General features: G+C 41.3%; 1 pseudogene; it reads left to right on the forward strand.

Moving 5' to 3' along the window:
• The first annotated feature begins 6,698 nt into the window (after positions 1-6,698).
• Positions 6,699-9,859, forward strand: LOC110316741 (annotated as a pseudogene).
• Positions 9,860-10,150: the final 291 nt, after the last annotated feature.

Consider the following 10,150-nt stretch of genomic DNA (forward strand, 5'->3'; position numbering starts at 1 on the left):
AACATTCAAGAAATTAAACCGGTCAAAATTTCAGCACAGATGAAAGGGGCTCACAGTGCCCTACTCTGAGCGAAGGAGCTGGATGCTGGCTTAATAAGGGTTTATTGTCTTCAGAAAAGTGGGTCTTAGTGGGTTTCCAAGTTTCCAATGATAGCCTTCCACCTAGGCATACCCTGAGCGCACTCAGGGGGATCTGAGAAGAGAGCACAAGCTGGGATGAGGAAGTGGTGGAGGAATTCTAAGGACAGTTGGAGCAGGAGGAGGGGTGATGTGGTCTAATTATATTTTAAATACCTATGTAATTCTCAAAGGAAGAATTTTTTTTTTCAAAAAACTACTTTATAGAATACTGGAAGACTGTATGTAAACAACCTGACTCAGAAGCAGGAAAATATGAATTCAAATGCAGCACTCACATCAAAGGCTGGGCTCTATAGGATACTTCCAATTACGTGGAAGTCAGAAGTCAGCAACAGACAACCTGGATCTCATTGGCCAGGCAGCATCAGCCCAGCCAACTCAAGGAGCTCTGGGCTCCATGAGAGGACCCGTCTCAAAGGTTAAGTGGGGAGTGATAGAGAAAGACACTTAATATTGACCTCTGGCTCCCACACGCAAAAGATTGTTAGCGTAGTGCTGAAATCTCACTAAAGAAGTAAGTCTTTCATGGACGTGCCTGTTTGAATCTTGTACAAGTCTACTAAGGACCAGGAACCAGCCGTGTCCTTCTAAACTGTAATGGACAAAACACAGACAAAATACTTTAAACATCAACTTTCAATAGAATAGACACCAAAAAGGGGGGGGGGGGAGTAGTCCCTAAGAGATGGAAAACCAAAAGGCATTAAGGTAAATCCAATGGCTTAAAATCCCAAGATTGCAGGCTGTGGTTCAAAAGGTGAGGAGGAAAGTCTGACTACATAGGCCTCACGTGAGGACCAGAATATCAAAGGCAATGGGCCCAAGAGAGATGAGATGAAGCGAAATGCTAGAAAAATAGTCAATTATTTGTTAGAGCTAAGTGCCCAGTCTCACACTGAACCAAGAATATTATCATTTCTCACAGTCCACTGGCAACCTTATCATTCTTGGGGTCTTAGGCAAGAAAGATCGTGCCTCTGTTAGGAGAATAGCACTGGATTTAATGCTATCCTGGTCTTCCTTAAAAGAAAAAGAAAAAAATCTGTTAACTGTGGGGTAATTGGCCTTTGACTACTTTGTGGGTTTTTTTTTTTTCTTCTACCCTTCTCTACCACTTTTCTTCCACACTTTCAGCCCTCTAAAACTATATATATAAGAGAGGTAAAAAGGATAGAGAGGAATGGAAAGAGATCCCTGAGTGAAGTCAGGGGTCTAGAAGGGGTGATATTATCATTAGACTTCTTCCTGCTTATTAGGGGCATTGAGTTCCTTGGACAAGTTTGATTTTCACAGTCAAGATATCTAATTTGTTCTTGCTGATTTTTTTGGAATGGCTGTTTAGCAAATCATGAGCCACAACGACTAACCAACATCCAACAACCAACAACTAACAACCAACCAACCAGCAACCCACTCTGATTTTCCAGTGCCTTGCATTTATGTGCATTCTAAAAAAGTCCCCTGTGGGCCTGGGTACCAGAGGTTTTCCACGGAGATCTCTGGTCAGGCCTGGTGCAAGGGTTCTAGTAAAGGAAAGCGAGTGCAGGCAGGGAGATGAAGTCTCTGCCATGCCTTCTGCTGGAGGGATGAGAAGCCGACTATCCAGTGAGGAGTGCAGCGGGACCCCAGGTGGCTTTTTGGGAGAGAAGATCTGTTCCCAAGTGTTACAGCTCTTGGAACAAAAGACTCAGATGATGGACACCTTTAATTCCCTGGATAGGATTTATATACAGTTTGGGGGGGTGATTCGGTTCAACAGCAGGTGCCTCTCATTGACTTGAACTGAGAGTTTGGGGAAAACCTTATTTGCATTTGGGAAGACTTGGTGCTGCTCCTACACTACTGATAGCCACACACCTCTCCTGTAGGGGCTGTGGGGGTGATAACTTGGCCAGGAGCCAAGGGTCCAGGAGACATGATCGAACACCTTCCGTCCCATGTAAGTGGAAATCACCACCCATCAGGTCTCCTCCCCCCCCCCCGGGGTTCACAGACCTATGCTCGACTAGAGACCAGGCTGTCTGTGTGCAGCCCCCGGCCCCACAGTCCCCAGAACGCAAATATCACAGAATGAGTTCCAAATATCACACGATCACTAAAACTAGCGGCAGCTGGCAAAATCATGCCCCTACTAGAGCATGAGGCAATTCGTTGTCAGCTGCTGTGGACAATCTGAAGTAGCCCTATATCACACACCTGGGAGTTAAATGGAAACATTCTCATAATAGTTCTGTTTTTTAAAGGTACCAACACTCCAAAATTGTCACTACACTAAGGTCCTACAATACAGCAATTCCACTGTGTAGATAAAGGGAAGTTCATGGACCAAAAGTACCTATTTGAGAGGTTACAAAGCAAACTTTGAGTGAGAAATTTTGACTGTGGGTTGATAACACCACCCCTCTTCTTGAGGCCCTATCTATTGGAGATAGACTTTCCATTTCCCTTCCCCCCCCCCTACTGTTGAACATTTCACATAAAATCACTCCCATTGAGTCCTGAGAGTCTCTTGCCTCCCAGGACTCTGATATTTCCTAGAGGGTCTCCCTACCTCCCATATTCTGAGGCTACATATTTCCACTCATTCTGCTGGCCGTCTGGGCTTCTCTCCCGTCCCCCCATATCTGATCATGTTCCCCTTCTCTCCTCCTCCCTTCTCCCACCCAAATCCCTCCTGCCCTCTGACTCCCATGATTATTTTCTTTCCCTACTAAGTGGGATTGAAGCCTCCTCACTTGGCTTTTCTACTAAAGTTCTTAAATTCTGAAGGTTGTATCCTAGAAACTCTGTACTTTTTGGATAATATTCACTTATTAGTGAAAACATACCATATATGTCCTTTTGGGTCTGAGTTACCTCACTCAGGCTGATATTTTCTAGTTCCATCAATTTACCTGTAAAATTCATGATGTCTTCATTTTTAATAGCTGAATAGTATTACATTGCATAAATGTACCATATTTTCTGTATCTATTCTTCCATTGTGGAAAATTTGGGTTGTTTCTAGCTTCTGGCTATTACAACTATGACCTCTATGAACATCATGGCCCACATGTTCCTCTGGTATGGTGGGGCATATTTTGGGTAGATGCCCAAGAGTGGTATAGTTGGGTATTCAGGTAGATATATTTTCAATTTTCTGAGGAACTACCAGATTGATTTCCAGAGTGGTTGTACCAGTTTGCAACCCCATCAGCAGTGGAAAGGGGTTCTCTTTCTCCACATTCTCACCAGTGTGTGCTCTCACCTGAGTTTTTTGATCTTCCTCTTTCTGATTGATGTAAGGCAGAATCTCAGGGTTGTTTTGATCCGCATTTCCCTGAAGGCTAAGGACTTTGAATATTTCTTTAAGTGCTTCTCAGCCATTTGAAATTCCTTTGTTGTGAATTCTCTGTTTAACTCTGTATGCTATTTTTAAATTGATTTATTTGGTTTTTTGGAGGTTAGCTACTTGAGTTCTTTTTATATTTTGGGTTATTAGTTTTCTATCAGATGTGGGGTTAGTGATGACTTTTTTTCCCATTCTGTAGGTTTCTAATTTGTCCTATTGACCGTGTCTTTTGCCTTACAAAAAGAACAGCAGTGACAAAAGTGGAGAAGAGACTGAGAAAAAGGTATTCCAGTGAGCAGCCCAACTAGGGATCCACCTCATGGGGGTAAACTGAGGCCTGACACTATTACTGATGCTGTGAAGTGCTTACATACAGGAGTCTAGCATGACTGTCCTCTGAGAGGCCTTACCAGCAGCTGAGACAGATGCAGATACTTACAGCCAACCATTGGACTGAAGTCAGTGACACGTTTGGTTGAATTAGGGGAAAGATGGAAGAAGCAGAAAAGGGGGGCAATCTCATAGCAAGACCAGCAGTTTCAACTATTCCAGACCCCTGGGATTTCTCAAACACTGAGCCACAAACCAGGCAGCTAACAGGGTCTGGTCTGAGGCCCCTGACACATATATAACAGAGGACTGACTGGCTTGGTCTTAGTGGGAAAAGATGCCCCAAATCCTTGAAAGAATTGAGGCCCCAGGGAGGGGGGAAGAACTGGTGGTGAGGAAACATCCTCTTGGGGACAGGGTAGGCATGAGGAACTATAGGAGAGGGTACTAGAAGGGGGGAAGCAGCTGGATTGTAGATAAAAAACATTTTGGAAGGGATGTTTCACACTAAATCCTTCTGTTAAAAAAAATTTATCAGCTGGGCATGGTGGCGCACGCCTTTAATCCCAGCACTCAGGAGGCAGAGGCAGGCAGATTTCTGAGTTTGAGGCCAGCCTGGTCTACAAAGTGATTTCCAGGACAGCCAGGGCTATAAAGAGAAACCCTGTCTCGAAAAACAAACAACAAAACAAAACAAAGCAAAAAAAATCATATCAAACTCCAATTTTGAACTTGAAAAAATAGAATAATATTAGGCATTCTAAAATCAATTCAGATGGAATAATGAAGATGTAAAATTAATGTAATAGAGTATAAAAGAAGTTTAAAATTCTCACCAAAAACAACACTCTCCATTGAGGTATCCTCTGGAAAATTCTACAATTTTTTTATATAAACTTCTCCAGAAAATTTGAAAGACTAAGCATGTCTGCTTTCACACTTAGGAAGTTAAAATGATCACAGCTATATGGGTTTAGTGTAAACATGAATCCATGACCCAACTGGATAGGAGAGTCACAGAGTACCCTGATACACTAGCTTGACCAATGTGCACACCATTATGTTCCTAGAAACTATCTTGGAGAATGTGATATGCAAAAAAAAAAAAGACTTTAATATCTATTATTTATATTAATTAACTAAAAATAAGTGCAACCTCTTTTAAAAAAACAAAATGTAAGTCCTCATTTGCTGAATAATGTAGTTGTAAAATGTACTTAAGGCAATCTCCCACCTTAGGAATCACATACACATCCTAACAAACACAGTCCAAAACATCACAATCTGACAGCCTAATTTCAACAAAATGTAAAATATTTGCTCTTTCAAAAATATCACTGGGGAAATGAAAAAAAGGGGGTTGGTGACTGTAAAGATGGCCAATTCATGTGTGTAATAGAGGCTTGAATGCAGACTATGTGAAATATATATATTGAGATAAGGTCTGCCATTGACTCTGGAGCTCTCTGTTTTCCAACTGAGCTCACAGCCCTTGTTTCTTGTCTGCTCCCATCAGCATTGTTATAGCTGTGCATGGTCGTGCCTAGCTCCTTACATGAATGCTGAGGATACAAACTCAGGGCCTAAGGCTTACACAGCAAACACTCAATACCCACTGAGTTATCTCTCCAGCCCCTAAGAAAATACAAGCAACTATAAGATTTCCCCTGATAATAGCTCAAAGTTGTAAACAGTGAAAATATCCACTAACATATTTATACTTCTGAAGGAATGTCACTCACAATGAACCAAGAATATTCTGTGGTACAAGCTACATCATTTATGAATCTTGACATGATTGTGCATAGCTGAATAAGTCAGTCAGAAAAACAAGACATACTGCACAATTCCATTTATATGAACTTCAAGAAAGTGTAAATTAAACAGAGTGACAGAAAGCAGAACATATACTGCCTGGAGATTGTAGGTAAACAGAAAGGTCAAGAGAAAAATTTTATGAGTGAATAATGTATTCATTGTATTGACTAAAATGACATATATATGTATGTATATAGGTATATATGTACCTATATATTTATATAAGTATATGTGTGTACATATACACACACACACATATATATATATATATATATATATATATATATGTATGTATGTATATATATATACATATATAATGTTCAAATATATTCCTTAACATTTTCTTTATGCATTATTTTATTAATGGATACTGAAGTTGATTCAGTGGCATGGTTATGCTAAATACTGCTAAAATGAACTCAAGATATCCCTTTGACATAGCTACTTTATTTTATTTTGGTATGTTCCCAGGTGAAATAAAACAGGTACAGAAGCCAAGCACTGAATGACCTCACTTACATACACAATCCAAAAATCGCCTCATAAAACAAGAGAACAGAATAAAGACTGCAGAGTATATGTCAGCATATAGACTGATGCTGATCAAAGGGCCTAAAAGTTCAGATAGACAGAGGAGTAAATTCAACAGACATGTTGTTCACCCTGATACATTTCTGAAAACTGTCAAAAGAATACATTTTGAGTTCTTATCACAAAAATATCTGAAGTAATACTCTGATAGTTTGTTTGATTGACTCATCCCGTTATGTTTCAAAATATATTATACTTAAAGAAGACATACGATTTTTATTTTCCAGTGTAAATTATTCATTTAAAATATGTAGCCTTTACATGTATGGAGTTTGTTCTGTGTGAAGAATACTCCAATAAACTTAAAATGAGCAGAGCACAGAAGATCAAGGGAAAAAAAATATGAAAAGTTAAAAGCAATTGACAAAATGGCAGAGAAGGAAAGTAGATTCTTGGCTAGGATGAAGGAAAGTCAAGAAGGCCTTAGTGTTAAGTGAAACAGTTTCTGACATTTTCCCAGGTATTACTGCAGGTAACAAAGGAAATGATGACACAAGGTAATTAAAGCACTGCTGGGAATCGGGGCTGGAGTGGTGGCTCAGTACATACTGCGATTAAATAGGAGGCGGGAGCAAGTGCCAGCCAGTGCTTTGGATGACTCACGCCTGCTTGTAACTCCTGCTCCTCAGGATAGAGGACTTCCTCTTCTGGTGTCTTCAGGCACCCACATAGACACACTCCTCCCCAAATGCACTAACCTACCACATGCACGTACATGCGCATGCACACAGACACTCACACGAGCACACACAAACACACACACACACACACACACAAAACGAGAATGTGATATGAAGGAATAAGAAACAAACTTTATGAAATATCCTGAGAATTTAAGAAATGAGTTAAAATACTAAAATTACCCAGGAAGAGTCAGAAGCAAAAAACGGGAGCAACGGGATAAAAAAAATCCTACAAACCTGGGAAAACGGAGACAACAATCTAACACTGCAGCGACTTCTAATCTTTTTTTCTATAGCTGTCATCTCAAACTAGAATTAGTTCAAAGACTTCTTAGTGAAAACCATTTACACTACACATGACAAGGAAATGTGAGGTAGGACAAAGACTTACACATATGAGATGAGGTTACCAGCTAATGATGGAGTGAGATCCTTCATGACAAGTCTGTCCCAGCTGAAAAATATAGCCAGTCTGTACAGTAGTATGTTACCCACCCTCATCTCCCACTGCAAGTTGAAATTACATTAAATCAGTGTAATTTGAAGTCTTTGGAAAATATAAAAGCAATCCTAAAAATAACTTTGATCATTAAATCAGATACTAATCAAAAGAAAATGGTTTTAAGGAGACAATACAAATAACATGTAACTCCAGGAAAGACAGACCTTGAACAGGATCGAATATTGATCACAGTTTGCCCTATCATAATATAATGTGCTTACATAGTATACAAATGTAAATTCTTGATTCTAATCTAACCAAACAACATTATACTGGGAAAACTGGATGGTGGGAGTTAGTAAAATAGGGAGTTAGCTCTCAATTCTTTAGGCTTGGAAATTAACCAATAAAACGGAAAACTAACAAACTGAAATGTTCTCCACATTATCAAGACACGTTATTTTTACCAAACGAATCGGCCAACGTTACATGAATAAAAATGCCCTGAGACAGAAAGAACAAGGGAGGGAGAGGACCGAGGGAGGGAAACTACTGGTTTTCATAAAGTCTTCGTAAACTGTTTAAACATGCAGCTTTTATGAAAATGGCAAACACCAAAAAGATTTATCTCTATTACCAATATGTAAATACAGCGTATTCACACAAAAAGGTACCAACTATAAAAGCAACTTGTAAAGAATACATATCATGAGCTGACTGACGCACGTGGCCTGTCTCCGGACACCGCGACCCGGCGCAGCAGCTATAGATCCCTCCCAGCCTGCCCTGTTCAGTGTGTCTGACAAAACTGTCTCGTGGAATTTGCTAGAAACCTCGTGTCTCTTGGCTTAAGTCTGGTCACTTCTGGAGGCACAGCAAAAGTGATCAGGGATGCTGGCCTGGCAGTCACAGATGAGTCTGAGCTAATGGGGTTCCCCCAAGAAGATAGAGGAGCAATGTGAAAACCTTGCATCCTGCCGCCCACGCTGGAATCTTGGCACGCAATTGGCCAGAGATAGTGCTGTCGTAGCCAGGTTTGGTTTCAACCTTGTAAGAGTTGTTGTCTGTAACCTGTAACCTGTACCCCTTCGTGAAGGCTGTGGCTTCTCCAGATGCGGATGGATGTAGAGGCAGCTGTTGAGCAAATTGATATTGGTAGCATGACCTGACTGAGAACTGCAGCCAAAAACCACGCTCGAGTGACAGCCATCTGTGAACCAGAGGACTAGGCAGCAGTGGCTACAGAGGTGCAGGGATCTAATAGTAAGGACGCCTCCCTGGAGACCAGGCACCACTTGGCATTGAAGGCATTCATTCAAACCACCCAATATGATGAAGTGATTTCAGATTACTTCAGGAAACAGTACAGTAAAGGAATTTCTCAGATGCCCTTAAGTTATGGATAGGATAAGCCCCCATCCCATCGCAGTTCTCAACAGAGCCCCAGGATTCATAAATTTGTGTGATGCTTTGAACGCCTGACAGCTGGTGACAGAATTGAGAAGAGCAGTAGACATTCGAGCTGAGGCTTCGTTCAAGCCGGTCAGCTCAACAGGTGCTGCTGTTAGGGTCCCACTCAGTTAGGATGAGGTCAGAGTCTGCAAGGTCTATGACCTCTATTCGACCCTCTCGCCCCTGGCCATTGCATATGCAAGAGCAAGAGGAGCTGAAAGGATGCCTTCACTTGGTGATTTTTGTTACGTTATCTGAGGTTGTGATGTCCCAACTGCAAAAAAAAATTATCTCCAGAGAAGTGTTGGATGGTATTGTTGCCCTGGGATATGAAGAAGAGAAGCCTTGAAAATACTTTCTAAAAGGAAAAAAAATGGAAACTACTGTATTCTTCAGATAGATCAGTCCTACAAACTGTATGAAAATGAAGTTCGAACACTGTTTGATCTCCGTTTAAGCCAGAAGAGAAGTGATGGTGTCATTGACAAGTTGTTATCTAGCAATATTATCACCAAGAATAAAGGTCTGCAGGAGTCTGCTCTCAGAGACCTCATTGTCACTACCATCACTGTCAAGTATACTCAGTCTAATTCAGTGTGCTATGCCAAGGACGGGCAGGTTGTTGGCATCGGAGCAGGACGACAGTCTCAGGTACACACTGCACATGCCTTACAGGCGATAAGGCAAACTCTTGGTGGTTTCAACACCACTCACAAGTGCCTTCCACGAAGTTTAAAGCCGGGGTGAAGAGAGAAGACATCTCCAATGCCATTGGTGAGTATGTGACAGGCACCATGGGTGAGGGTGAAGACCTGGTGAAATGGGAAGCACTGTTCGAAGAGGTGCTTCATGAAGGCAGAGAAGAAGGAAGGGGTCGACAAGTTGAGTGGTGTGTCTGTCAGCTCCAACGCCTTCTTTCCTTTCAGGGATAGTGTAGAATGAGCTAAAAGGAGTGGTGTGGCCTGCATTGTCGCTCTATCTGGATCTACTGCTAACAAGGTTGTGATCGAAGAGTGTGATGACCTGGAAATCATCTTGGCTCATACAGCTCTCCAGCTCTTCCACCACTGACCTTAGTTGACATTGTTTCCTGACTGTAGATAGTCATGTGTGGGCTCTTGAAAGTCTATCTTTTTATTTTTTTTAAAGATGTACTTATTATATGTAAGTTCACTGTAGCTGTCTTCAGATGGCTCAGCCATTAAACGCTAGGCTCACAACCAGTGTCTTTTTAAAAAGAGTCATTTGTATCTTAATATTTGGGTGTATGGTTTTAGGCAGTTGGGTCTTACTTACTTGAAAGGTCTAGTCTTCTAGCCTAAGATACCATGTGCGAGAGGCTTGTTTCTGCAAAACCTGAAA

The sequence above is a fragment of the Mus pahari genome, chromosome 2, assembly GCF_900095145.1.
Source record: "Mus pahari chromosome 2, PAHARI_EIJ_v1.1, whole genome shotgun sequence".
Taxonomy (NCBI): Eukaryota; Metazoa; Chordata; class Mammalia; order Rodentia; family Muridae; genus Mus; species Mus pahari.